This window comes from Carassius carassius, chromosome 37, assembly GCF_963082965.1.
Source record: "Carassius carassius chromosome 37, fCarCar2.1, whole genome shotgun sequence".
Classification (NCBI taxonomy): domain Eukaryota; kingdom Metazoa; phylum Chordata; class Actinopteri; order Cypriniformes; family Cyprinidae; genus Carassius; species Carassius carassius.
The window spans coordinates 4,812,082-4,836,287 of record NC_081791.1 but is presented as its reverse complement, the minus strand read 5'-3'; positions in this window follow the sequence as shown (position 1 = coordinate 4,836,287).

Here is a 24,206-nt window from a genome sequence, read left to right as displayed (position 1 = left end):
GTGCTGCGTTTGACACAATTGACCACAACATTCTTTTGCATAGACTTGAATACTTTTTTTTGGCATCAGTGGAAGTGCATTAGCATGGTTTAAATCGTACTTATATGACCGCCATCAGTTCGTAGCAGTGAATGAAGATGTATCCTATCGATCACAAGTGCAGTATGGAGTACCTCAAGGCTCAGTACTAGGGCCGCTACTCTTCACGCTTTATATGTTACCCTTGGGAGATATCATCAGGAAACATGGTGTTAGCTTTCACTGTTATGCTGATGATACTCAGCTCTATATTTCTTCGCAGCCCGGTGAAACACACCAATTTGAAAAACTAATGGATTGCATAGTCGATATAAAAAACTGGATGACGAGTAATTTCTTACTGCTAAATTCTGAAAAAACAGAGGTGTTAATTATAGGACCTAAAAACTCTGCTTGTAATAACCTAGAACACTGTCTAAGACTTGATGGTTGCTCTGTCAATTCTTCGTCATCAGTTAGGAACCTAGGTGTGCTACTTGATCGCAATCTTTCCTTAGAAAGCCACGTTTCTAGCATTTGTAAAACTGCATTTTTCCATCTCAAAAATATATCTAAATTACGGCCTATGCTCTCAATGTCAAATGCAGAAATGTTAATCCATGTATTTATGACCTCAAAGTTAGATTATTGTAATGCTTTATTGGGTGGTTGTTCTGCACGCTTAGTAAACAAACTACAGCTAGTCCAAAATGCAGCAGCAAGAGTTCTTACTAGAACCAGGAAGTATGACCATATTAGCCCGGTCCTGTCAACACTGCACTGGCTCCCTATCAAGCATCGCATAGATTTTAAAATATTGCTTATTACTTATAAAGCCCTGAATGGTTTAGCACCTCAGTATTTGAATGAGCTCATTTTACATTATAATCCTCTACGTCTGCTACGTTCTCAAAACTCAGGCAATTTGATAATACCTAGAATATCAAAATCAACTGCAGGCGGCAGATCCTTTTCCTATTTGGCGCCCAAACTCTGGAATAACCTACCTAACATTGTTCGGGAGGCAGACACACTCTTGCAGTTTAAATCTAGATTAAAGACCCATCTCTTTAACCTGGCATACACATAACATACTAATATGCTTTTATTATCCAAATCCGTTAAAGGATTTTAAGGCTGCATTAATTAGGTAAACCGGAACCGGAAACACTTCCCATAACAACCTATGTACTTGCTACATCATTAGAAGAATGGCATCTACGCTAATATTTGTCTGTTTCTCTCTTGTTCCGAGGTCACCGTGGCCACCAGATCCAGTCTGTGTCCAGATCAGAGGGTCACTGCAGTCACCCGGATCCAGTACGTATCCAGACCAGATGCTGGATCAGCACCTAGAAAGGACCTCTACATCCCTGAAAGACAGCGGAGACCAGGACAACTAGAGCCCCAGATACAGATCCCCTGTAAAGACCTTGTCTCAGAGGAGCACCAGGACAAGACCACAGGAAACAGATGATTCTTCTGCACAATCTGACTTTGCTGCAGCCTGGAATTGAACTACTGGTTTCGTCTGGTCAGAGGAGAACTGGCCCCCCAACTGAGCCTGGTTTCTCCCAAGGTTTTTTTCTCCATTCTGTCACCGATGGAGTTTCGGTTCCTTGCCGCTGTCGCCTCTGGCTTGCTTAGTTGGGGACACTTCATCTACAGCGATATCGTTGACTTGATTGCAAATAAATGCACAGACACTATTTAACTGAACAGAGATGACATAACTGAATCCAATGATAAACTGCCTTTAACTATCATTTTTGCATTATTGACACTGTTTTCCTAATGAATGTTGTTCAGTTGCTTTGACGCAATGTATTTTGTTTAAAGCACTATATAAATAAAGGTGAAATAAAGGTGACGGGACTGACGCCCACCAGGGCAGTGCAGAGAACCACCACCTCCGTGTGGTCGAGACAGAAGCCCACCAAGGTGGTGCAGAGGACCACCACAGCCGTGTGGTCGAGACAGAAGATTACCAGGGTGGCGCAGAAGACCAACACAGCCGTGCGGTCGAGACAGAAGCCCACCAGGGCGGCGCCGAGGACCACCACAGCCGTGCGGTCGAGACAGAAGCCCACCAGGGCACCGCAGAAGACCACCACAGCCGTGCGGTCGAGACAGAAGCCCACCAGGGCACCGCAGAAGACCACCACAGTGGGATCGATGGCACAGGAGAGCAAGTCTGGTTAGGTAAGCCTGAAATAGAGAACATGAACAGGTTATGGGTGGCCTCCGTGGCCCTGATGAGATGGTGGATGGTCTCCATGGCCATAACAGGGCAGGCGGTGAGTTCCTGGATGACCTCCATGGCCAGGACAGGATAGGACGAGTGCTCAGGAAGTTCGGCTGAGACGTGACAAGGCTCTGGAAGTTCCGCAGAGACGTGACAAGGCTCTGGTAGTTCAGCAGAGATATGAAGAGGCTCTGGATGTTTAGCAGAGATGTGAAGAGGCTCTGGTAGTTCAGCAGATATGTGAAGAGGCTCTGGGAGTTCAGCAGAGACGTGAAGAGGCTCTGATAGTTCAGCAGAAACGTGAAGAGGCTCTGATAGTTCAGCAGAGACGTGAAGAGGCTCTGGTAGTTCAGCAGAGACATGAAGAGGCTCTGGTAGTTCAGCAGAGACGTGAAGAGGCTCTGGTAGTTCAGCAGAGACGTGAAGAGGCTCTGGTAGTTCAGCAGAGACGTAAAGAGGCTCTGGTAGATCTGTGGTGATTTGACTGGGTTCAGGAAGATCAACTGTGGCTTGACTTCTTTCAGGAAGATCGACTGTGACTTGACTTTGCCCATGAAGAACACTGGTGACCTGACCTTGCCCATGAAGAACACTGGTGACTTGACTTTGCCCATGAAGATCATTGGTGACTTGACTTGACTCCTGAGGTCTAACTGTGGTAGTACTTGACTCATGAGTGTTAATGGTGACTTGACCTGACTCAGGACGGTCAACGGGGACCTGACTCGACTCAACGGGGGCCTGACTCGACTCTGGAGGGACCACGGGAACCTGACTCGACTCAACGGGGACCTGACTCGACTCTGGAGGGTCAACAGGGACCTGACTCGACTACGGAGGGACCACGGGGATCTGGTCAGTGGGGACCTGACCTAACTCTGGACGGTCACCTGTGGCTGCCATCTTGTGCAGTGGCACAGGACCGGCAGCCATTTTGTGCAGTGGCGCTGGGCCGGCGGCCATCTTGTGCTGTTGCGCGGGTCGGCGACCACCTTGTGCAGTGGCGCTGGGCTGGTGGCCATCTTGCGCAGTGGCTCTGGCCTGGCGGTCATCTGGTGTTGTGGCGCTGGGCCGGCGACCATCTTGGGCAGTGGCTCTGGCCTGGCGGTCATCTGGTGTTGTGGCGCTGGGCTGGCGGCCATCTTGTGCAGTGGCGCTGGGCTGACGGCCATCTTGTGCAGTGGCGCTGGGCTGGCGACCACCTTGTGCATTGGCGCTGGGCTGGCGGTCCTCCTGTCTGGAGACACAGGTCTAGAGTCGCCCATCACACCTGGAGATACAGGTGTGGCTCGGGTATCCCACTGAGACCGATGTTGTAGGTACATGGTGAACCCCCAAAAATCCAGGATCTCCAGCTCCTTCATCTCCCACTCAGACACAGGGTTATCCAGGCATGCGTTAAAAAGGTCTTTAAGTGCCTCATCATTTGACCCCATTCCTACCGCCATGGTCCAGAATAACTGCGCCAAACCACCCACCTCACTCCCCTCTTGATGGAGGGTGATCAGGTTTCGGAACCTCCCCCTCCGCTCCTTCATGCTGGCTGGGGAACGGATACGAAATCCCACACTGCTGGATCTGGGCATGATGGAATCCTTCTGTAACGTATGTACACAGGAAACGAGAGATACAATCGCAGTATTTAATGGGGAATCCAAAAATCACATCCAAAAGCAGGCAAGAAGTCATTACCACAAAATCAGTCCAAAAACAAGAAACAAGAAAAACACAAGGGAACACAAGAAAGCCGGGTGGCGGAAAACAAGGACTCCATGAGACATATAAAGAAAGGCTGGTTTATATGGACAGGTGCAAACGAGGAAAGTGGAGACAGCTGAGTGCAATTAACAGGTGTGCAATTAACAGTGATGAATGGGACAAAGGCTTGTGGGAAATGTAGTGCCTGCAGTGGGGTGACTATGGGGAAGTGAGACCACTAGTGGACACCCAGGGAAACACAGACCAGACACTGTGACACGCGATCACATTGGATATCTTGCTTGGACAACTTTTGCCCACTGACAACTTTTGCCCACTGTTGTCTAGACCAGCACGCACCGCCCCATCTGCCCCCTGGCTGTCTGAGGTTCTCCGTGAACATCGCTCTAAACTCAGGGCTGCAGAGAGGAAATGGCAGAAATCAAGAAACTCTACAGACCTCAGTGTGTATCAGTCTCTCCTCTCTTCCTTCTCTGCAAATGTCTTCATGGCTTAAACATCCTACTACCACAACAAAATTAACAGCTGTTGTGATGCTCGGACACTCTTCAAGACTTTCTATTCTCTTCTTAATCCGCCGCCACAACCTCCTCCATCGACTCTTACAGTGGACGACTTTGCAGTTTTCTTCACAAATAAGACAAGATCCATCAGTGACCAATTCTCCACACCGCAGACTGAGGACAACTTCACAATGACCGACGCACACTCTTTCTCCTCCTTCTCCCCACTCTCAGAGATGGACGTCTCCAAACTTCTCCTGTCCAATCATCCTACTACTTGTCCATTTGATCCGATCCCCACTCACCTCCTTCAAGCGATCTCTTCTTCAGTCATACCTTCGCTTACTCACGTTATCAACTCCTCTCTTCACTCTGGAACATTTCCCTCAGCATTCAAGCAGGCTCGGGTAAGCCAACTGCTCAAGAAACCATCTCTAAATCCAGCGCTTCTTGAAAACTACATACCGGTATCCCTTCTTCCATTCATTGCAAAGACACTTGAGCGAGGTGTGTTCAACCAGTTTTCTATGTTCCTTGTACAGAACAACCTCCTGGACAGCAACCAATCTGGCTTCAAAAGTGGCCACTCAACTGAGACTGCTCTGCTCTCGGTTACTGAAGCCCTGCGACTAGCAAGAGCAGCTTCAAAATCCTCGGTACTCATCTTACTGGACCTTTCTGCTGCTTTTGACACTGTTAATCACCAGATTCTCCTGTCCACCCTCAGAAAGATGGGCATCTCTGGAACAGCACTCCTGTGGGTTAAGTCCTACCTCTCTGACAGATCCTTCAGTGTGTCTTGGAGGGGTGATGTTTCAAAGTCACACCACCTTGCTACTGGGGTTCCTCAAGGCTCAGTACTTGGACCACTTCTCTTCTCAATCTACATGACATCATTAGGATCTGTCATTCAGAAGCATGGCTTTTCTTATCACTGCTACGCTGATGAATTACTGAAATAAATGAACTTCTCCACGACATTCTAATTTAGTGAGATGCACCTGTATATGGATGTTTTATAATTTACCATTCAAGTCAAGTCGTCAAGTCACCTTTATTTATATAGCACTTTAAACAAAAAGATTGCGTCATAGCAACTGAACAACATTCATTAGGAAGACAGTGTGTCATTAATGCAAAATGACAGTTAAAGCAGTTCATCATTGAATTCAGTGATGTCATCATCTCAGTTCAGTTTAAATAGTATCTGTGCAATCATTTGCAATCAAGTCAACGATATCGCTGTAAATGAAGTATCCCAACTAAGCAAGCCAGAGGCGACAGCGGCAAAGAACCGAAACTCCATCGGTGACATAATGGAGAAAAAACCTTGGGAGAAACCAGGCTCAGTCACTCAGACCCAGTTCTCCTTTGACCAGACGAAACCAGCTGTTCAATTCCAGGTTGCAGCAAAGTCAGATTGTGCAGAAGAATCATCAGCTTCAACAGCTTAATCAACATGTAATTTTAACAATCGTATTTCTGGTCTTATTCTAAATAAAACATTGAGGTTACAATTTATTTTAAGGTGTACTTGGTACAGTGTAATTATACATTTAAGTACTGAGTAATATGAATTAACTACATGCACTTACTAAATAGTTAAGGTTAGGATTAGGGTTTGGTTTAGGGTTACTTGCATGTAATCATTTATTCAATTCAATTAATCAATTTATTGTTATTGTGATAGCAAGTACTTGTAACATGAAACAAGGACACCTTAAAATAAAGTGTTACCCAGAATACGTATGGAGAAATGCAGAGCAGGACTTGAGTTTATGGACTGGGAAATTACTGGATTGTGAAAAGTGTGTGTTACATACCAGAATGGAGCCAGGTGTTTAGAAGGCTTCAAGAGAAATTTGTGACATCAACCAAAAAAAGAAGAAAATAAATCAATGTTGGTAACACTTTATTTTACGGTGTCCATAATACAGAGTAATTACCTCATTAAGTACTTAGTAGTAGATGGTGTAATAACATGCAACAAAATGTTGCAAGAGAGACGTCACTTCCTGTTTGTTGTTGGCGGCTGTACTGCGTTTGAGCTCCGTCACTATATTCTTTTCATTGACTATTTTTAACTCAAAAACAATTGTATACATCATCGTTTCCGTTTATATAACGTGTGAATATATCCTCTATTGTATTCTACAACAAAAACAATCAGAGCGCCTCGCTATCACTAGTTTTATTTTGATCTCCCGGGACCGCTATTAGCTTTTAGCCCGTTAGCATCAGCGGCGTGTTTGCAGCTAACTGCGCTAACATTGCTAATACTCTATTCACACACATTACCACTGCTGTACTCACTGTTACTTGCTTTAATGGCGGATGAATGTCTCCACTCTGTGCAGCTCGAGCTCGAGGCCGTGGGAAAGCAGATTCGCGACCTGGAGGTGAGGCAGGCCCAGCTGAGAGAGCGGAGAACCGCGCTGGAATCATCCCGGGCTGACGCTCACAAGTCCGGGGTAAGTATACAGCGATCTGTTAACAGTCCCACCACGTCTACTCCGTGTGTTTCTCTGCACAGGCCCGGTGCACCCAGGACGCGATCTTCCCAGATGTCCTTCACTGCGACGCCGGGACACCACGGACCCTGGGTGCATCCACAGCGGAGGACGCGAGCCGGGTCCCGGGCGACGACTTCTCCCCCTCCTGCCTTCGACATCTCCATCCGGAACCGCTTCGCTCCCCTCCGCGAGACAGGACGCGACGCTGTGATCATCGGAGACTCCATCGTCCGACACTTAAGTGCTACGTTAGCCGAAGGTAAAGTGCACACTCATTGTTTGCCTGGTGCTCGTGTTCTCGATGTTTCTGCGCAGATACCTGCGATCCTGAAGGTCGACGAGAGCCCCAGAGCGGTCGTGCTTCACGCCGGGGTTAACGACACCACGCTGCGGCAGACGGAGATGCTGAAGAGGGACTTCAGCAGCCTGATCGAGACGGTTCGCAGCACGACGCCCGCGGCGACGATCGTTGTGTCAGGACCACTGCCCACGTATCGACGAGGACACGAAAGGTTCAGTAGACTTTTTGCTTTAAATGAATGGTTGTTGTCATGGTGTAAAGAACAGAAACTGCTATTTGTTAATAACTGGAATCTTTTCTGGGAGCGCCTAGGCTGTTTCGCGCTGATGGATTACACCCCAGCAGAATCGGAGCGGAGCTGCTCTCTGACAACATCTCCAGGACACTTCGCTCCATGTGACTAGTAAGACAATTCTCTAATAACTATTATGATGAGTTTTGTTCCACCCGCTTAAATGATAAAAGTACTTGTGCTGTAAAAACTATTAAGACTGTGTCTGTTCCCCGAATAGTGAGGTCAAAATATAATGTAGGATCTAGAAAAAATCTTTAGGATACAGGTTTAACTCTTTTGAAATACTTCTGCTAAATGTTACACTGTCAGACATGCAAAAGAAATCTAATGTATCTCTTGCTCTGGCTACTGTGTATAGACCACCAGGGCCGTATACAGAATTCCTAAAAGAATTTGCAGATTTCCTCTCAGACCTTCTAGTTACAGTTGATAAGGCGCTAATCATGGGAGATTTTAATATTCACGTTGATAATGCAAATGATACATTAGGACTTGCGTTTACTGACCTAATAAACTCCTTTGGAGTCAAGCAAAATGTCACCGGGCCCACTCATCGTTTTAATCATACACTAGATCTAATTATATCGCATGGAATCGATCTTACTGCTATAGATATTGTACCCCAATGTGATGATATTACAGACCATTTCCTTGTATCGTGCATGCTGCGTATAACTGATATTAACTATATGTCTCAGCGTTACCGTCTGGGCAGAACTATTGTTCCAGCCACCAAAGACAGATTCGCAAATAACCTGCCTGATCTATCTCAACTGCTATTTGTACCCAAAAATACACATGAATTAGACGAAATTACTGACAACATGGGCACTATTTTCTCTAATACATTAGAAGCTGTTGCCCCCATCAAATTGAAAAAGGTTAGAGAAAAACGTACTGTGCCATGGTATAACAGTAATACTCACTCTCTCAAGAAAGTAACTCGTAGTCTTGAACGCAAATGGAGAAAAACTAACTTGGAAGTTTTTAAAATTGCATGGAAAAACAGTATGTCCAGCTATAGACAGGCTCTAAAAACTGCTAGGGCAGAGCATATCCACAAACTCATTGAAAATAACCAAACCAATCCAAGGTTTTTATTTAGCACAGTGGCTAAATTAACAAATTACCAGACGCCACCTGATTCAAATATTCCACCAACGTTAAATAGTAATGACTTTATGAATTTCTTCACTGATAAAATAGATAACATTAGAAATACAATAGCGAATGTAGATTCTACAGCGTCTAACACTTCAGTTTCATCCATCGCACCCAAAGATAAACTGCAGTGCTTTACAAATATAGGACAGGAAGAGCTAAATAAACTTATCACTGTATCTAAACCAACAACATGTTTATTAGATCCTGTACCCACTAAATTACTAAAAGAGCTGTTACCTGTAGCCGAAGAACCGCTTCTCAATATCATTAACTCGTCGTTATCTTTAGGTCACGTCCCAAAACCATTCAAGCTGGCGGTTATCAAGCCTCTTATTAAGAAACCAAAACTAGATCCTAGTGTACTGGCAAATTATAGGCCTATTTCAAATCTTCCATTTATGTCTAAAATTTTAGAAAAAGTTGTGTCTGCTCAATTGAGCACCTTCCTGCATAAAAATGATCTGTATGAAGAATTTCAGTCAGGTTTTAGGCCCCACCATAGCACAGAAACTGCACTTGTTAAAATTACAAATGACCTGCTTCTTGCGTCAGATCAAGGCTGCATCTCATTTCTAGTCTTACTTGATCTTAGTGCTGCGTTCGACACCATAGATCATGACATACTCATAGATCGATTACAAAACTATACAGGTATTCAAGGGCAGGCTCTAAGATGGTTTAGATCCTACCTGTCCGATCGCTACCATTTTGTTTACTTAAATGGGGTGTCATCTCATTTATCATCAGTAAAATATGGAGTGCCACAAGGATCCGTCCTAGGTCCCCTTCTATTTTCAATATACATGTTGCCCCTTGGTAATATTATTAGAAAATACGGAATTAGCTTCCACTGTTATGCTGATGATACTCAGCTATATATTTCAACGAGACCAGATGAAACTTCCCAATTATCTAAGCTAACAGAGTGTGTTAAAAATGTCAAAGATTGGATGACAAATAATTTTCTCCAATTAAATTCGGATAAGACAGAGATATTAATTATTGGACCAAAAAACACCACACAGAATCTTGTAGATTACAATCTGCAACTAGATGGATGTACTGTTACTTCCTCTACAGTCAGAAATCTGGGTGTTATATTAGACAGCAATTTGTCTTTTGAAAATCATATTTCCAATGTTACAAAAACTGCATTCTTCCATCTTAGAAACATTGCCAAGCTACGAAACATGTTATCTGTTTCTGATGCAGAAAAGCTAGTTCATGCATTCATGACCTCTAGACTGGACTATTGTAATGCACTTCTAGGTGGTTGTCCTGCTTCGTCAATAAACAAGCTACAGGTAGTCCAAAATGCAGCAGCTAGAGTCCTTACCAGGTCAAGAAAATATGATCATATTACCCCAATTTTACAGTCTCTGCACTGGCTACCTATTAAGTTCCGTATCTGTTACAAATTATCATTACTTACCTATAAGGCCCTAAATGGTTTAGCTCCTGCGTACCTAACTAGCCTTCTACCACGCTACAACCCATCACGCACCCTAAGGTCACAAAACGCTGGACTTTTGGTAGTTCCTAGGATAGCAAAGTCCACTAAAGGAGGTAGAGCTTTTTCACATTTGGCTCCCAAACTCTGGAATAGCCTTCCTGATAATGTTCGGGGTTCAGACACACTCTCTCTGTTTAAATCTAGATTAAAAACGCATCTCTTTCGCCAAGCATTCGAATAATGTATCTCTTAAATTGTGAGTGTAGTTGCATCTGCATTTTTATTCTTTAGCTTGGGTTAAACTAATTTTACTTTGTTGGATCAGCAGCTATGCTAATGATGTCTCTATTTTGTTTCTATGTTTTGCCACGGGATTTACATCCCGTGGTAACTAGGATTTACACAAGCTCCAGTCTGGATCCAGAACACCTGAGAAGAGATGATGCTGACCCTCAGAGGACCCCAGATGATGCTAACCTTGAATTAACAAACAGAACTAACAATTATTGCTACATGTGTGACTGCATCATATAATTACTATTAATTAATAATATTGATAGTTCATCATCTAGCTGACTACGTCTTGTATTATTATTATTATTTTTATTTTTCTAAAATCCTGTCAAACGTGCACAAACTACTAGCTACTACTAAATATTGTAGAAACATAATTTTCTGTAAAGTTGCTTTGTAACGATTTGTATTGTAAAAAGCGCTATACAAATAAACTTGAATTGAATTGAATTGAATTGAATGTACTTAATATACTAAGTTATGGAACAGATTGTACTTACAGATTGTAATTATGCACATGTAATAGGCAGCAACTGTTACACTTATGTAACAGGGCGAGTCCATTACACAGCTACCTACTGATGTAACAAAAGATCTTGTTACAGATGTGTTACATATGTAATTATATAAAAAAGCACTTAGTACTACACAATGTAACAACAAGTACCTACATATGTTACTAAGGTGTGGAAAAGCCTCTGGTTACATAGGGTAATTTTGTATGTTCTGTAGGCTGCTACACGTATGTAAGGGCAAAGTTGATTACACAGCTGTTGGTGTAACAGGGTGATCCAGATCTTTTAAAATATTTATTGTCACTAAACACTGCTACATCAGAAGAGCAGAATTCTTGCCACAAATCATTGCTGCTAACATAGGATCTGCATGAGCACAGACCATCCCAACAGAAGGTAAAATGGTAAAACAATAGCTTCTCTTCCTCTTCTTTCCATATCAATTGATATGAGCTGCATAGATGGGTGTAAGTCAGATGTGAATGAATCAATGGCTTACAACCCATCAAGTTCTGTAGTAGGCCTATGTGTTGTACTTTAGTTTGTACCTTGCCATCTTAGTTTGAATTAACTTGTCACATCTTAAATACATGTGCTAGCTTCCTAATAACATTTAAATTACAGAATATTACATGGGACCAGCATAAAATAAAGTGTATCAAGAGTGTACTTAAGTGTACTTCATAATGTATCTACATACCTTATCCATCTGTAACGTAGTTTGAATCGACTCACTAGTTCACAGTTTAAATACATGCACTAGCTTCCTAATTACATTTAAATTACTGAATATTACACTGGGATAAGCTACGTAAAATAAAGTGTATCAAGAGGGTACTTAAGTGTACTTCATAATGTATCTACATACCTTATCCATCTGTAACGTAGTAGTTTGAATTGACTCAGTAGTTCAGTTTAAATACATGCACTAGCTTCCTAATTACATTTAAATTACAGAATATTACATGGGACCAGCATAAAATAAAGTGCATCAAGAGTGTACTTAAGTGTACTTCATAATGTATCTACATACCTTATCCATCTGTAACATAGTTTGAATCGACTCACTTGTTCACAGTTTAAATACATGCACTAGCTTCCTAATTACATTTAAATTACAGAATATTACATGGGACCAGCATAAAATAAAGTGTATCAAAATTGTACTTAAGTGTACTTCATGTGTATCTATACCTTATCCATCTGTAACGTAGTTTGAATCGACTCACTCGTTCACAGTTTAAATACATGCACTAGCTTCCTAATTACATTTAAATGACAGAATATTACACTGGGATAAGCTTCTTTAAATATTCATGTGCAAAACACTTTTTTTTGTTTTACATTTATCTGACGCTTTTATCCAAAGCAACTTACAATTGCTATATAAGTCAGAGGTCGCACGCCTCTGGAGCAACTAGGGGTTAAGTGTCTTGCTCAGGGACACATTGGTGTCTCACAGTGGACTCAAACCCAGGTCTCTCACACCAAAGGCATGCGTCTTATCCACTGCGCCAACACCACCCCTTGTGAATAACACTTGTGCACTCAACTGTGTGCTAAACAGAGCGGGATGTGGAAAAAAATGTAATACACGCAAACCTTAAGGCCCGGTTTCACAGGCAGTGTTTAGATTAACCCAGGATTAGGCCTTAGTTCAGTTAGGACATTTAAGTAGCTTTTATAAAGGTTACTGGTGTGCATCTTGAGACAAAACAATGGCACCGACATATTTCAAGATGCATCAGTGCAAGTTACTTTCAGTTAAAACAGCTCAAACATGCATTTTAGCCTAGAACTTGCTTAAGCCTTGTCTGTGAAACCAGGGAATCCACCTGCAAAGCATTGATGGAAATGAATGATGTGAGCAGATTTATACAATTCAAAACCTTTATTATTAAGCTTTAAAACAATGGAACACTAGAATGGAATGGCTTTTAATACATTGCTAAGCAAAAAATATTACTTAAACACATTTTAAGTGCATTCTAACATAGTGGAACTGCTTGTGAAACTAATTAAATAAATAAATAAAAATAGCCCAATATAAAACTATAACATTATTATACTATTGGGGCTTATCTGTATTTGTACTTGATTGGCAGAAGCTTGCCTTTAGCTTTTAGCTCTTCAATTTTAGTGCTGACCTCTGGAGTCATTGACTCCGCACAACGCTTAGAGTAGTCTAAAAGCTTCTCTTTTTTGAGGTTAAATGGTGGAAGGCTCTTTAAGAATTTTGGACATGCAATTGCAATTTCTGCCAGGGGAGCAGACAGCGCCAGTGTGTTCCGATCCACACCTTCAATTTTAAAGGCCTTAGTCATGCTCCCCTGACTCTTGTAGGCCTTCAGGACTTTGTGGTACCTATGTACCACATCATCAGTTGTGCGAGCTGCAAAGAAAACAAGAAAAACTGAATTATCAGCCATTCACTTTAAACGGACTAGAATAGGATTGAAATTATATATTAAATAACATTGCTTACTCCCAACTGCTTGTCACAGGCAGCATTATAAATGATCAAAAATATATTGAAGATATTTATTCAATGCAATTTTATTCAATATACAAAAAGAAACTGGGTTGGAACCACTGCAGTAGACTACAGACCAGTAGAATTCTTTAAAAAATTTAACTTTTTTATTTTAAATACTTTATTTTTTTCCTCCAGATTTTGATTGGGGATGTAGCTAAACTATACAGGCCCACCAAGGGCATATTTGAAGAACACAGTATACAGTATACTGTCCAATGCCCTGGCTGCTGGCTAATATACCTCAGGCTGTCCCATTATTTCTGAGGATAAACAAGAAACATGGGAGGAAAGCCCAACAACATTCTAGCAAATTGAATATTTACAAATAAATTAGAATAACAACTCTTTTACACATCTGTTTTAATCATTGTTTTTGTTCATTTTGAGGTAAATGTGATGTAAATTCAAATATTCTTATTCATTAACTTATTAAATATATTAATAAGTTGGTAAGCCTAGGCAGGTGTGCCAAGTGATAAACATTTCAAGAGATAAGAGCAAGAGGAGTGTTTGGCTTGCTTTTGTCATGGTCTGAGCAATATTTGTGTAAATTGATACACAGGGCTTTCATATAGCAGATTATCTAAAAAGAATAATAATGACCCCAATTGTAAAAAGGTTGCCAACCACAGACATACTGTTTAAAGTACCTCTTGCCAATGCCAGAGGATGACAGTGCTTCTTTTTACTCTTCTTGTGGGGTTTCTTCATTTTGGAGAATGAAGTAGATGAAAGCAAGGAACTGGAGGTGGAACTGGAGATGGAATCATCTGAATCCCGGGATTTGTACTTTTTTGATTTCCCTGCCCCCCAAAAAACATCACATTATAAAATCTACTTTTTGTGTGAACTGATTTTCATTGTTAATCTTTATTTTTATTAAATTTTTTAATTATTATTATTATTAAGTGCCTTCACACCATAAACAAGCCTCAGAAAAATAAATTTTACTTTGGATGTATTTGAGCTTAAATTAGCATGTGTGCTATCTCCTGACAAAGATCTATGGCAGCGTGCACAATTAGTTTAGTTTGATCAAGTTCTTTAAAGGGTTCATGAAAAAGGGGAATCAAATTTTCCTTTAAAATGTATTAAAAGTTTGGAAAAATTAGAATTAAAAGTAATACAGAGTAGCTCAGGTACAGTAATTGACAGTAATGGTGCAACATGCAAGTAAACATGTTAGTTATAATGTGTAATCTGTGATCAATGATTGTTCTGATATGTAAGGACTACTTTGCTGCTAAATTGTTTTTGATGCTTTACTTTATACATATGTAAATCAAAACAGTGGTCCACTTCACATTGTTTAATACAGAAATCTTAGTAACAAACTTGTATAACTAGAACTTTAAAAAGTGGACCTCTAGAAACATTATAAAATAATAAAAAGAAAACATTTCATTTACCCTTTACAACTAGTTTAAAAAGGATATAGAATATACATGTACTTTATACTGTTTTTATTGGGTCATTTTCTCTTTAATTACATGATGTCTAACATAACAGACCTCACCCAGTCAGTCACCAACCTGTTCTTGCCCTCAACTTTTTCTTCAATTTCTTCTGTCAATTTCCTCTTGCATTTTCTTAATTTTTTTCCGCAGTCTTTTATTTTTCTGCTGCAACTTCAGGGAGCTGGTTTTATCTACAATCAACAAAATATTCACTGCATTTTATTTATGAAGCATTTAGAAAGAAGTTTAATGAAAGTGCTAAAGAATATTTCAATAAAAGGTTAAAAGGATAAAAGTTAGCATAATGATATTTAATAACATTTTAACAGAAGGTAAAAAAACATTATATTAAAAATAATTGACTAAACTAAAATCAGTGACAATATGTGATAATAATAGTGGACTTGAAAAATACATGTAAATAAAATAAGCAATGGATGGGTAGGACCTAATGTGCATTCCCTTTTCTTTTTACCAGTTACAAATTTAAGGAAGTAGCTGCTTTTTATGAAGACACTTATCTATATTTTTAAATTTCAATTAAGGAAAATGCTTACATTCCCTGAATCAAGGTAGAATACAATGAAATAAACTCTTACCACTGAGCAGAGCCGTCTCATCACACTGTTCACTCTCCTTGCTGGACACATGATCTTCATCTTCCATTCTCTGGTCTTCTCCTACATGCTTCTCTACTTCTTTAGCAGCTTGCAGATCTTGTGTCACATTTGTGGGGCTCTCTACAGTCTCTTCATCCCATATTTTTTGTCCTCTCCTTTTCACTCTTTTGCTGGCCATAGTGATGCACACATCAGATATGATGTAAACCACATCATTAAAACATTTTTTATATGGAATTTAGTATTAAAAATGGTGAATCTACTTCATTTTTCTTAAAAGTGTATGTATATCTGTGCACAAAAGAGACTAGCAAGGTTCGTAGTAAAGCAGTCAAATGAGACAATAATGCAGTCAACAATCCTAAACATAGAAAAAAATTATTAGCCAAAATAATGCGATGTGGACACTGCAGAAGAAAAATGAAGTTTGTCAAAGACAACAGAATAGATGGATATGTCTGGTAAGTGGGTTGGAGAAAAAAGTTATTTGTTTTAATGTACGTTATTTATTTACGGATTACTTCAGTCAATAGCAGTCAATCTTATTCTTTCTTTTTCTTTTTTTCTTTCTTCCTTTATTTTATTAAGGGTGTGCAATCACAAACAGAGCCACGTCCAAAAGAAGAAAAAATCGATCAGAACCGGATCGATGTTTTCGGGATCCCATAAAGGACTCCATGAATGGTTAATGTTTATTTACAGGTAACGTAATTTATAAGTAAAACAAAAAAGGTCATTAAACACAAAACATGGTTTCTGGGAAGTAAAGTAAAAGTAAGTTACCCATCAGACATGTTACAGGGTTTCCGTGGTTGTTTGATCAGATTTAGGCCATAAAAAGGGTTCAGTATTATCTGACATAATATTATAGCAGAAGTCTTAATTAATAATAATAATTTCGAGTGTTATTCTTTTTTTATGCAGACGAAAAAACAGAGGGGGGGAATCTCGATACGGCCTAATGTGATATCAAAGTCAAAATGCGGCGATCTTGCATTTTCCACTGGCTCGCGGTTTCAGAACATTTAGTAAGTTCTTGCTTATTATAATTAACCTTTAATGCATTATTATACTGTTTTATATGTGCCTTATAAATGTTGTAAAAATGCATACTTAGTAGTAAAGATACATAATATTATTTAACACATTCAATATATAGATTAACTATAGATTGTCAACACAATAATCCTTTTATTGTGTTTCTTTAAACTCAATTGTATACTAGGAAAATACAATATGATCAACCTCTAATTAGTATGTATTGGTATATTAGTATATAAACCAAGTTTAATGTATATGTACATGTATAATGAACCATAAATGAGCCAGTTTTGCAGTTGAATGCATCCCCCAACCTGTTAAAGGAAAAGAACCTGAGATACACAATTTATTTCCTTATTGTTTGGGTTTTGTTCTTCTGTTAGAAGTTCTTTTTAAATTTGATGAAACTGCAGAACGCATAAACAATAATATCTCAAATGTTTTGTTGTTGTTTTATTTGAATTCATGGCAAAAAAAATCTATAAATATATGTTATGTTTTATCATTTAAAAGTTTCATATTTAAAATTGGCATTTACTTTTAAGGTTGTAAATAGTTTTCATTGGGAAAGTGTCATAAAAGCATTTATTTCTGACACTGGTGAGGTTTTGTAAATACTAACTTGGTTGTTTTATAGGTTTGCACAAGGATTGAGATTACGTCAGATTGACATGATGGAAGATGGAGTGGCATCCAGTTCAACAACACTCTCAAAAATGACCAAAAAGCTCAGAAAGGTAGAATCCATATGCTTAAACCAATAAAAGCTGATGTAATAGTTTGCCTTTTGTGGTTACTAATGGTGGTTTTTAATTAAAAGGTGTGCACAACTGCATTGAGAAGAATGAAAAGAAAGCACCAATTCAAAATTGGAGGGCACTCAAGACATCGTTTTGTTGTAATTGATGAGTCCAAATTCAGTCATAAAAGAAAGGTAAAATAAAAAACATTAGTTAGGTAATTTAGCATTAGCAGAACTGCATTTGGTTAAACAAGATTTTGTGGGCACACTTATAAGATCTATTGTGTATTTGTGTATACCGTATTTTTCAGACTATAAGTTGCACCTAAGTACAAGTTGCATCAGTCCAAAAATACGTCATGACAAGGAAAAAGACATATATAAGGCTACGTTCACACTGCAGGCTGAAACGACCCAATTCCGATTTTTTTGCCCCTATGCGACCTGTATCTGATCTTTTCATGACAGTCTGAACAACACAGATCCGATCTTTTCAAATGTGACCCAGGCCACTTGGGTATGTGGTCCTAAATCCGATACGTATCCGATCTTTTGAAATGCGACCTCCGTCTGAATGCCCAGGCCACATGTATCCGACCCGTACGTCATTGATACGCTACAAACGTCATACGTCTGCGTTGAAGTAGGCGGGAACAAGAAGATAAACTGATGAAATATGTATTAATGAAGCCACTTACATCAGTATCCCACCAGTCCTGGCTGCGACTCCGCACCCACATGTTTCTCTGTACCGACGTTGCTAACACTGCTCCACAAAACGGCATGGCCAAAAACCTTGCTCTCCTCCTTCTTTTTATTTTTCTTCTTAAAACGAGAAGATTGTAATTGTGCTGGCTCCGTTGGGAAAATAACTTTAATATTGCAAAAAGAGCTCTGCTGTTGACTACACTGTTGTTGACATTCATGTTTAACTTTAGCTACTTCCGCAAACAACGAGTGACGTCATTGAGCATTGAGTACTCTTCTGCGCATGCGGGTCACTTCTGGGTCATTTCACGTTCACACAGGAGATCACAAAAGATCGCATTTAATTGGAAATGTGAACGGCCTTGAAAAAAAATCGCATTTTTTCAAAAAATCGGAACTGAGCATTAAGCCCTGCAGTGTGAACGTAGCCTAAGTCACACTGGAGTATAAGTCGCATTTATTAAGAACCAAGAGAAACATTATTGTCTACAGCATCTAGAGGTCGCTCTATGCTGCTCAGTGTAGGCAACAGGAGAACAGCATAGAGCGCCCTTTCTTGGCTGTAGACAATAATGTTTTCTCTTGGTTCATGTCAAATAAATTTTGATAAACAAGTCGCACCTGATATGATGAAAATATGGTACATAACTGATATTGTATATTTCTTACAGTATAACCGTGGATGGTATGGTGGTACCTGGGCAAGACACGGATGGGTGTTTGGTCTGTTAGAAGTACACCACTGTAGCCGAAGGCCTATTCTTAAGCTGGTCCCTTCACGAGCACGCAAAACTCTGCTTCCAATCATTAGGCGGCATGTGCGTAGAGGTTCAACAATTTACAGTGATTCCTGGCGGGCATATGTACAGTCCCTCACTACACAAGGCTATCACCACTATCCGGTAAACCACAAAAACAACTTTGTGGATCCACAGACTGGCAGCCACACTCAACACATTGAGAGATACTGGCAAACAATTAAAGGACAAGTGTGGAGATTAAGGGGGAACCGTACTGAGAAAATGCTGAAGAGTCACTTAAAGTTTATTGAATGGACATATTGGTTAGGAAAGAAAAACAAAAACGGCATCTTTGGAAGGCTAATTCAGGACATAAGTCAAAAGTACAGAGTGTGAATGGACTGTGACCTCAGTGGACTTTCAAGAACACACTTTAGAGCATATAATATACTATAGAATTAATTAATAAAATATGTATTAATTCTTATTAAAGTTTGTGAAACATTAAATTTTAGCAGCTGGTTATATGTTGTATTTGATGTAAAGGTCTATCATTGTTGAGTTTTTGAGGGTAAAAATAAATATATTTACATTTAGAATTTTCAATTTATTAGTCACCCTTTGTGTTTACTGGCAGGTGGACAGAAAAGTTCAATCAGTTCAACTCTAGATTACTGAGTTAAAGCACTTTATTATTCAATTTAAATGTAATTAGGAAGCTAGTGCATGTATTTAAACTGTGAACGAGTGAGTCGATTCAAACTACGCTACAGATGGATAAGGTATATAGATAAACATGAAGTACACTTAAGTACAATTTTGATGCACTTTATTTTACGTAGCTTATCCCAGTGTAATATTCAGTAATTTAAATGTAATTAGGAAGCTAGTGCATGTATTTAAACTGTGAACTAGTGAGTCGATTCAAACTATGTTACAGATGGATAAGGTATAGATACACATGAAGTACACTTAAGTACACTCTTGATACACTTTATTTTAAGTAGCTTATCCCAGTGTAATATTCTGTAATTTAAATGTAATTAGGAAGCTAGTGCATGTATTAAAACTGTGAACTAGTGAGTCGATTCAAACTACGTTACAGATGGATAAGGTATAGATACACATGAAGTACACTTAAGTACACTCTTGATACACTTTATTTTACGTAGCTTATCCCAGTGTAATATTCTGTAATTTAAATGTAATTAGACAGCTAGTGCATGTATTTAAACTGTGACAAGTTCATTCAAACTAAGATGGCAAGGTACAAACTAAAGTACAACACATAGGCCTACTACAGAACTTGATGGGTTGTAAGCCTTTGATTCATTCACATCTGACTTACACCCATCTATGCAGCTCATATCAATTGATATGGAAAGAAGAGGAAGAGAAGCTATTGTTTTACCATTTTACCTTCTGTTGGGATGGTCTGTGCTCATGCAGATCCTATGTTAGCAGCAATGATTTGTGGCAAGAATTCTGCTCTTCTGATGTAGCAGTGTTTTGTGACAATAAATATTTTAAAAGATCTGGATCACCCTGTTACACCAACAGCTGTGTAATCAACTTTGCCCTTACATACGTGTAGCAGCCTACAGAACATACAAAATTACCCTATGTAACCAGAGGCTTTTCCGCACCATAGTAACATATGTAGGTACTTGTTGTTACATTGTGTAGTACTAAGTGCTTTTTTATATAATTACATATGTAACACATCTGTAACAAGATCTTTTGTTACATCAGTAGGTAGCTGTGTAATGGACTCGCCCTGTTACATAAGTGTAACAGTTGCTGCCTATTACATGTGCATAATTACAATCTGTAAGTACATGCTGTTCAATAACTTAGTTACATATTAAGTACATTTTGTGCATGTTATTACACCATCTACTACTAAGTACTTAATGAGGTAATTACTCTGTATTATGGACAACTTAAAATAAAGTGTTACCCCATATTATGCTACACTGATCTGTCAGTTCCAAACTGGCTCCTGTCCTGCAATGTTTGCCCCAACCCCTTAAAAACACTTGAACTAGCTAATCAATGTCTTACTAGGCATACTAGAAACTTCCAGGCAGGTGTGTTGAGGCAAGTTGTAGCTAAACGCTACAAGACAGTAGCCCTCCAGGACAGAGTTTGGAGAGCCCTGTCCTAGACAGATGGCAGGACTAAAAAAAAACAGTTACTGTATGGAGGAACTGACTACAGAGTCAATTGTTTACCTATCTGTTATTATCCTGTGTACCTATGGATTCTAGAAACTCTACGACCTGCTTTGGTTACTAAGATGTTAATATGAAAGGAAAGCAGAAGACTCAAATCAAAGTAAATTAACCGAACATGTTGGATTGATTAGAGTTAATCTAGTCATCTGTCATGAAGAGTGAAAAACCAATGAGTGAGCCGATATCAATAGTACTAACAGCATTTCCCAAAGATGTATTCATTGATAATTGCGGCTACATTAGCGTACTGCTAAAATGACCAAACAGCAGCAATTGACAAGATATAAAATTTGTTTATAATAAGTTTTCAATTTAAGGGTGGAATATACTACATCATTTTTGCCCTGATTTTCTGCCCATTTACAGTTTGGATGAGTCGATGCTACTTGCCAAATGTCAGAGTCAGATTTGAGTTTACATATGTAATAGAAAATAACGTAGTGTATGATGGCTACACGCTTTGATTCTTTTGCTTCAGACTTAAGGAAATCAAACATATTTGGTATTTTAAGCTGATTTTAGAACACATATTGTTTTTATTTGTAAACCATCTCCCAACAACAATTTTTGCATGGGGTTGTTGTGATTGGAACAATCGTTGGTCATTTAGTGTATTCCAGCCTTTAGTCTATCTTGAAATTTATATTACAGGTCAAGGTAATTTGTTGCTTGTAGCCCAAGGTGGACTTGAGATGGTTTACCAGTTTGGCCTTGGAGTCATCAGCTACCAGTTTAGCTGGTCAACCATGAGGAATCCTTCCTTATGCTATCCAGGCTTTTTAGAAATACGTGCCTCTACCTACATTTCTGGAAAACAACAAAAACTAACAAAAAACAAAGCAAAAAAAAAAAGGTACCTATATATACAAATTGCTGCAGTAGACCCAGACAACTTTTATTCCTTCTCACACAAAGCAGGATTTACAGGGCCAGAGTTTAAATTTACAGAGCCTAATTTTCACAAAATTCCTTGCATATTATTGTGTAATGACATCAAACAATTGTTACATGTTGTGAGATTAGTAAACTGATACTTTTGAACATTAGCTTCACATAGGGGTCACTTCATCTACAGCGATATCGTTGACTTGATTGCAAATAAATGCACAGACACTATTTAAACTGAACAGAGATGACATAACTGAATTCAATGATGAACTGCCTTTAACTATCATTTTGCATTATTGACACACTGTTTTCCTAATGAATGTTGTTCAGTTACTTTGACGCAATGTATTTTGTTTAAAGCGCTATATAAATAAAGGTGACTTGACTTGACTTGACATACACAGCTTCACATTTATGGTTTTTCTCAGTAGCTCACGCGATATAGTGTTGCATTTGTGAGTTAAAGCAATCTGATTCAAATCTCATAAATTCAGTTCATCAAAACAGCTCAAACCCATGTACAAGTAAGTTAAAATAGCATCAGTGAACACATTTTCACTTTTGCATTTGTTAACAACTAACGTTTAGTGTTGGATTTAGTGTAGCGGTTTGTTATTTTCCAACGGGATAGAGCATAATTTTTTTTACGTCACTCCTGCGATATTTAAAATCTGAACCACCACAATATGTGACCCTGGACCACAAAACCAAGTTGAAATTGTATACATCATCTGAAAGCTGAATAAATAAATAAGCTTTCCATTGATGTATGGTTTATTAGGATTGGACGATATTTGGCCGAGATACATCAATTTGAACATCTGGAATTCGAGGGTGTAAAAAAATCTAAATACTGAGAAAATCTCAGTAAAGTTGTTCAAATGAATTCTTATCTATGCATATTACTTATCAAAATTACGTTTTGATATATTTATGGTTGGTAATTTACAAAATATCTTCATGGAACATGATCTTTACTTAATATCCTAACGATTTTTTGCATAAAATAAAAATCTATAATTTTGACTCATACAGTACAATGTTTTTTGGCTATTGCTAAAAAATATACCCCAGGGACTTAAGACTGGTTTTGTTGTTATATGTACATGATTCAACATAATAAAAACGCGCCACGTTTATGCATTAAATGCACATTTTAGCACCACTCACTGGACATTTCACTTTAAAACAGCAGTTAAACATGGAGTAAAGCATGCAATATCAGTGTCGCAGAAACGCAGAATTTTTTTCCCAATTTTTGGAAGTACTGCTCTAAAAAAGTGTGTATTAACTATCGAGCATCTCTGTCGCCATTAATTTGATTGACTGAGTCAAAACCAGGATGGAAAGAATGTTATGATAAATAACTGGACAAAAACACGATTATATAAATGATCACTTCAATGAGAGGAAACAATGCTTTTAAACAGCCCTTTTTATGATGGCCTTGCTTTTAGGTAGACCTCAATGCAATTTCAACAAGGTTCATCAGCCTAGCCAGGCTGTTTGTTGCTAATCTGATATGTTTTTCCCAAACACCTGCTATGTCCCTCAGACGGTGAGCATCGTACCTCAGCGACTAGATGGGAGATGAATTTCAGCTAATGCATGCATTTAAACCCAGCAAAACAATCACACTCACCACAACGAATCAAGCGGTGGTAAAGTGAGTGGCGCTAGGCTAGTCTCCCGGGCTCGGTGCGTCTCCTCGGCCCATGTCAACAGCCGTTTAACCCGCTAGACTGGAACCTGATCCACCCCAGGCCTCCAGCTCATTAACCTGAAATACGTTGAATTGGTCTGCGAGAGTGTGGCTCCAGTTACTGCGCTAATGTTATTTCACCTCTAACATCAAAGCCAGCGGATGTTAGCGTGTTGGACAAATAGTCTGTGCTATTTACCCTAATAGCCATTGGTGGTGATGTGTCTGTGTGTGTGTATGTGTGTATTTAAGTAATGCACTCTTTTGTATGTGTGTGTGAAAGGGAGGGATATTATTTGAGTTTACAGGATGCAATTTTCTTTAATATAAATGTCCTAATCTAATTTAGCGGCAGGCGCACGCTTTAGCTCCGAGCACTTGCCGAGTGTATGTTTCTGCTGACTATCTGCTTTGGCAATTTCCACGGATGAGTGGCTCTCTGGGAGTGCATTATGCATCACTCTCACTTGCTTAAAGATTACGTGTGCACTGCAAAGGCATTACACAAACAAGGA